The 7327-nt window shown below is 35.4% G+C and overlaps 2 non-coding genes across 2 annotated transcripts; both read right to left on the bottom strand.

The window, feature by feature from the left end:
• Positions 1–4530: 4530 nt before the first annotated feature.
• On the bottom strand, positions 4531–4602 carry trnaa-ugc (transfer RNA alanine (anticodon UGC)). The gene has a single exon. It is a non-coding gene; the product is annotated as a tRNA-Ala (tRNA).
• Positions 4603–4847: 245 nt separating this feature from the next.
• On the bottom strand, positions 4848–4919 carry trnaa-ugc (transfer RNA alanine (anticodon UGC)). Its single transcript has one exon. It is a non-coding gene; the product is annotated as a tRNA-Ala (tRNA).
• Between the last annotated feature and the right edge of the window lie 2408 nt (positions 4920–7327).

Below are 7327 nucleotides of genomic sequence, written 5' to 3'. Positions count from 1 at the left end.
AAAACAGCAGCGCATTTCCACAGCGCACTTCCGTTGCTGTGTAACTACAACAAACTTGTTGCCAGGCAACTTCCTTTCTCCGATAGGCCAGATGCACGTCCTGATATTGCAATTCCATGGTCAACAAGGGTGGAGCTTGCGATACAACGTTTCAACCAATCAGATGTGCGTGCGTGCGGTAGCATCATGTATGGAGTGTATCTATATCTATCTATCTATCTATACATATTTGTGAATTTTATTTTGTATGTTTACACGAGTGTTACGTGGTTGTTTAGGCACACATCGAGTTTACATGCATATGTGAGAGGTTATGGGTGCATTATGCATAGATCGAGTTTAAATCAGTAGTGTAGCGCTTGCTACTTGCTATTCTCAGTATGCTTACTTTTTTTCCACAAGCTGTTTGGGTATTACCCCTTCTGAGGATCAATAATTGCATATACCCTCGGTATACTCACTTATTTTTTCGGATTTTTCTCTGTTTAACCCAAAATCGGTTCCTGATTCGCCCTAAAATGAAAGTCCTAAAATCGCCCCTGTATTTAACATTTGTCGTAATCGTGCCTACCGCTACAGGGAACAACACTATATATAACACTAAAAACGATGAGGCAAAGACATAAACAATAAGTCTCATAAACAATACTCATAAACAATAAGTGAATTAAAAGGGTAAATACTGGTATATAATATCGACAACAGAAGACAGACTCCTAATAGTTTGGTTTAAAACAAGCATGCACGAATGAGACAATCAAAAATAATGGCTGATTGATGTTTAAAGGAAGCTATTAAATGTAAAGTAATAAGCCAGTAAAGTAAGAAAGTTAAAAAGCTGTCTTTCCATGTATGCACAGGCCCTATTGAGTTAACTTAAATAAAAGTTAACTAAATTGTTGTAACTATCTTGATTGACTCTTTTTTTTTAGTATTAAAATGATTATATAAGGTACATACTGTATTCATACAGCCAATTGCAGAGGCTGCTGGGGGTGGGCACTATTAGCTAAACATAAATCATTAAATAGGATTAGACTATTAGCATCTCCCTTTAAAACATCTATTAGCATCTCCCTTTATTTTTTTCTTTTTAAATGGGCAGTTTTCCCAAAGAATGCAAATTGTCATCATTTACTCAAGCTTTACTTGTTCCAAACTGGTTTGTCTTTTTTCCTTCTGTTGAACACAAAAGAAGATATTTTGAAGAAAGCTGGAAACCTGTAACCATTGACTTACAGTGACAACATTGACAGAGTATTTGTTTTTCATTTTGTCGTGGAAGTTAATAGTCACAGGTAACTGATGTAAAAAAAAAAATAAAAAAAAAAAAAATATATATATATATATATATATATAGAGAGAGAGAGAGAGAGAGAGAGAGAGAGAGAGAGAGAGAGAGAGAGCTAATGAGTCAAATAAACAGTGACTTTCGCTGTTTCTTTGCCTACTTTCATTTAAAATTTGGGTCGGGTGTAATAGTACACCACCCTGTTTTTTAGGACTACACCACTGGTTTAAATGTACATGCGAGTGTGTACAGGTATGTTTGCATGCAGCAAGTTTGCATGTGGGTGTGTTAAGTTGGGTGTTTATGCAATGATCAAGTTTATGTATGTGCGTGTGTGTATGTGGGTGTATGCATGCATCAAGTTTATATGTATATCCGTAAGTTTCATATATGTTGTTTTGAACAACCAGCAGTATAGGTGTATATGCGAGTAATTCATAGGATTTAATTAATTTATAGCAACGTTTGATCCAAATCCTACATGGCGCCTATGGAAGGAGTGGCACCACCATCTTTTAGAAGCGTGGATGTGGTTAAAAGGTATTGGACACTGAGTGAAGCCATACTGCAGCTGCTGGACAGCCTCTAAAGCACACAGAACTTCATATTCTGCTCCATCAACACATGATTTTCTGCTTGCACAGTTTATAACTGTCTGGACTTTGTTCTGTTTCTTCATTCTTCAAGATCTTGGGCATAAATCCTAACAGTATTGGACAAGTGTATGAGGAGAGAGTCATAAAGAAGGCTATGTCCATTTTAGCAGATGAGAACCACCCACCACCACATCAGGCAGAGGGTATACTTATTCTCTACGGGCAAGGTCCAACAGATACTTGTATTCATTTGTTCCAACTGCAGTAGGGTTACTAAACAAGCTTTAAATGATTATTGTATTGCTTACTGTTATTTTATGTTGTCGAGTGTGACTTGTTGCTGTCAACTGTCGGCTATTGCTGTAAACCTAATTGCCCTTCGGGGAAAATAAAGACATTCTAATCTAAAAATTGTTTGTGATTCTTGTTTTATTTTAATAAAAGTGTCTAGAATTTAAAATGTAATGGAAATAAAGCATTTTGAGTATTTTTGAAAACTATTTACACAGTCATAATTATAAAATTAATAATAGTACTAGTATTAATAGCAATAGTAATACACGAATGAAAAAATTTGCATTTAATCAAAATAAATCAATGCATTGGGTTAAAATAACCAACAATTTGGAAGGTGCTATAATAACCTATAGTTGGGTTATATGTTGGGGTATTTTTAACATAACTTTTTTTACAGAGTATTATAGGACATGCGTTATGACTTTTTATTGCCTGTCTTCCCCGTTTTGCTGATAATTACACAAACTCAATTATTATTATTATTATTATTATTATTATTATTATTAACTTGTGCATACTTTACATTTCTGTTTGTACACCAGCTACCTAAACATGCACTGCACAATTATTTCACTGTGTGTATTATTTATTATTATACAGTTATTGTATTATATAATCATATATATACATATTATATAATTATCTGCAGTTATCTTTGTTTATTGTTTTGTTTATTTCTACATTTCTTATTGCTGCTGTTCTGAGAGCTGCCAAGCTAACTTAATTTGGTTGTATCACTGCAATGACAATAAAGTCTCTTTAATCTTTACATCAGTGGATTTGTGTGTTTTTTGTAGGCCATTACTATATGAAATAACAAAACTAACTAATATTCTGGGATTTCTGAAAGAGCAATAATATAAAATAAGCCAAATTACTGTATGCCACAGGACATAAACCACTTTTATTGCATGAATTCATTAATGGTTATTTTTTTCTGAATGTTAACAAAGTTTTTGTTTAAAAATACACTCATTAATTCTTAAAAACCACAAATGTCTGTGATTTATACTGAAAGCAAGGGTCAGCTTTTGTCACCATAGATTATAGTGCAGGTTTAAATCACATTTTGGTTTAAGTTTAGACACATAATGAAGAGTGCATGACTAACCCATTGTCTTAATAGTATGTCATGAGTTTTTCCTTTAAATGACTAATTTCCTCTGTATTGTACATGGAGGTTAAATGCTGAAATTTGTCACAAAATAAGACGAGGTGGCATGACAAGCACTGCTCCAGAGGCATCAAAGCTGCACAGGTAGACACAGGATGCAGCACTGAGAACCATCCATCTCTACAGGTACAGAGAGGGTTTTATTCTTTACCTTTTGTAAATGTTTGAATTTAAGTATGTTTCTGCAAAAGACATGTTGGTGTTTATTTTAATGTACACTAATATTTTGTAATGTAAATATTTGTACGTTTAAGTATAATTTTGAGTGTTTATATGCATATTTATGTATATAAATAAATAAATACTTGTTTAAATGCATATGTTTGTGTGTTTTTGTTCCTCTTTGGGGGCACCACAGTAAAGTTTCGCATAGGGCAACCTTTTGGCCAGCAGAAGCCCTGTATGCACACGATACACTCCATACATATGCACACATGACACTCTATACATATACACACATGATACACTCTATACATATGCACATATTATACATTCCATACATATACATAAACAAATATTTTATTCATTTATACACACACATAATACACTCTATACATATGGACACATGATACACTCCATACATATACACTCTATACATATACACACATGATACACTCTATACATTTGCACACATGATCCACTCCATAAATATACACACATGATACACTCTATACATACACACACGATACACTTTATACATATACACTCGATACACTATATATATTTACTCATGAGACACTCTACACATATACTCACATGATACACTCTATACATATATACTCATGATACACTCTATACAAATACACACATGAAACACTATACATATACTCACATGATACACTCTATACAAATACACTAGTTAAAGAATCTATACATATACACACTACACATATACTCATGATACACTCTATACAAATACACACTTTAAAAGCTCTATAAACAGACACACATGATACAATCTACATATATATTCATGATACACATGATACACTCTGTACAAATACACAAAGGAAACACTCTATACATATAGACACATGATACACTCCAATCCAGGTTTGGAATTGAACCCTGGTCTCTGGTGTGACAGGTGAGACACGTTACCACTAGAAGAAAAGATAATTTTCTTTCTATTCCGCATTCTTACTGGTGTAGATAGAACCTCAAAATACACTTGGAGATGCTGGGGATCGAACCCAGGACCTCATACATGCAAAGCATGCGCTCTACCACTGAGCTACATCCCCAGTTGAAGGAGAGATTTTTGTCTTTCTATTCCACCATCTTACTATTGTGGACGGCACCTCAAAATGATAATGATGCCAATTCTGATTGTGCAGAAAAGGCTTACATATTTTACTGAATGATTCAAGATATTTGGTGATGCTGCAACTGAACACAGGACCATACACAGCTACATTTCAGAATGCACAAGCAGTGTTTTCTTGCTTTTCTGTGTTTCTTGTCACTGGATAGAAACTCAAAAGGCTCTTGGAGATGCTGAGGATTGAACCCAGGACCTCATACATGCAAAGCATGCACTCTACCACTGAGCTACACCCCCAGATGCACAATCATGGGCAGTGCTTTCTTTTTTTTTCATGTTTATTGTCAGTGGATAGAACCTCAAAAAGCTCTCGAAGATGCTGGGGATTGAACACAAGACCTCATACGTCTCATATATGCAAAGTATGCGCTCTACCACTGTGCTACAGCTTCATTAGAAGAACTGATATTTTTCTTTCTATTCCACCATCTTACTATTGTGGACAGAATCTCAAAATGATAATGATGCTAATTCTGATTGTGCTGAAAAGTTATAAATTTATTAGTGAATGATTCAGGACATTTGGAGATGCTGGGGACTGAACCTAGAACCTTACACAGCTAATGTCCAAATGCACAAGCACTGTTTTCTTTCCTTTTACTCTTCTTATTGTTAGAACCTCCAAAATACACTTGGAGATGCTGGTGACTGAATCCACAACCTCTTACATGCAAAGCATGCGCTCTACCACTGAGCTTCATCCCCAATTGTTGAAGAGTTATTTTTCTTTCTATTCCGCTTTCATACAGTTGTGGACGGAACCTCAAAATGATAATGAGGCCAATTCTGATTATGCAGAAAAGGCATACATTTATTAGTGAATGATTCTAGATATTTAGTGATACTGAGGACTGAATCTAGGACCATACACATGTACATTTCAGAATGCACAAGCAGTGTTTTCTTTCTTTTCCTTGTTTATTGTCAGTGGATAGAACATCAAAAGGCTCTTGGAGTTGCTGGGGCTTGAACCCAAGAGATATTTGTCTTTCTTTTCCACCATTTTATTATTGCGGACGGCACCTCAAAATGATAATGACGGCAATTCTGATTGTGCAGAAAAGGAACACATATTTTAGTGAATGATTGAAGATATTTGGTGATGTTGCAACTAAACCCAGGACCATAATCAGCTATATTTCAGAATGCACAGGCAGTGTTTTCTTTCTTTTCCCTGTTTATTGTCAGCGGATAGAATCTCAACAGACTTTTGGAGAAGCTGGGGATTGAATGCAGGATCTCACACATCTCATATATGCAAAGCATGCGCTCTACCACTGAGCTACATCCCCTCCACATTTAAAAACAAGTTTTATTTTGCCATTCTCCTTTTGTTTTGTTTAGGCAGAACCTTGAAGGGAAATTTAAAGTCAATACTGATTGTGCACAAGCAACTTAAAATTTTCAGGAAAAGTCACCTCCAAAGCTGCAAGCAGTGTGATCTTTACTTTGACCCTTTTTGAAATTATTCAAGTCCTTTGGAGATGCTGGGGACTGAATCTAGGACTTTACACAGCTAATGTCCGAATGCACAAGCAATGTTTTCTTTCCTTTCACTCTTCTTATTGTTAGTTTTAAAACCTCAAAACACTCTTGGAAATTGAACCCAAGACCTCATATTTGCAAAGCATGCGCTCTACCACTGAGCTTCATCCCCAATTGTTGAAGAGATATTTTTCTTTATATTCCGCTTTTTATACAGTTGTGGACAGAACCTCAAAATGATAATGAGGCTAATTCTAATTGTGCAGAAAAGGTATATATTTATTAGTGAATGATTCAAGATATTTGATGATGCTGGGGACTGAATCTAGGACCATACACAGCTACATTTCTGAATGCACAAGCAGTGTTTTTTCCTTTCACTCTTTTTATTGTTTGAACTTCAAAATACTCTTGGAGATGTTGGAGCTTGAACCTAGGACCTCAACCATGCAAAGCATGTGCTCTACCACTGAGCTATTTCCCCACTTGAACAACAGATATTTTTCTTTCTTTTCCACCTTCTTACTGTTGTGGACAGAATCTCAAAATGATAATGATGCCAATTCTGATTGTGCAGAAAAAGCATACATTTATTAGGGAATGATTCAAGAGATTGAGAGATGCTGGGGACTGAATCTAGGACCTTTCACAGCTAACGTCCAAATGCACAAGCAGTGTTTTTTTTTCCTTTCACTCTTTTTATTGTTGGTGGATTGAACTTCAAAATACACTTGGAGATTGAAGCCAGGACCTCATACATGCGACGCATGCACTCTACCACTGAGCTACATCACCAATTATACCTAAAAAAATTTTGTTTTGCCAGTCTACTTTTTTATTGTCTGGATAGACCCTTGAATGGATATTTAAAGTCAATACTGATTGTACACAAACAACTTGAAATTTTCAGTAAATTCTTCAAGAGATCTGATGCTGCCGATTGAACCAAGAACCTCAAACAACTACACCTCTAAAGCTGCAAGCAGCATTCTTTTTACTTAATGATGCCAATTCTGATTGTGCAGACAAGGCATACATTTATTAATGAATGATTCAAGACATTTGGTGATGCTGCAACTGAACCCAGGACCATACACAGTTACATTTCAGAATGCACAAGCAGTGTTTTCTTTCCAGTGTGGGGCAGTAGCTCCTCTATA

This window comes from Danio aesculapii, chromosome 5, assembly GCF_903798145.1.
Source record: "Danio aesculapii chromosome 5, fDanAes4.1, whole genome shotgun sequence".
Lineage (NCBI taxonomy): Eukaryota > Metazoa > Chordata > Actinopteri > Cypriniformes > Danionidae > Danio > Danio aesculapii.
This window is presented reverse-complemented; position numbering and strand designations above follow the sequence as displayed.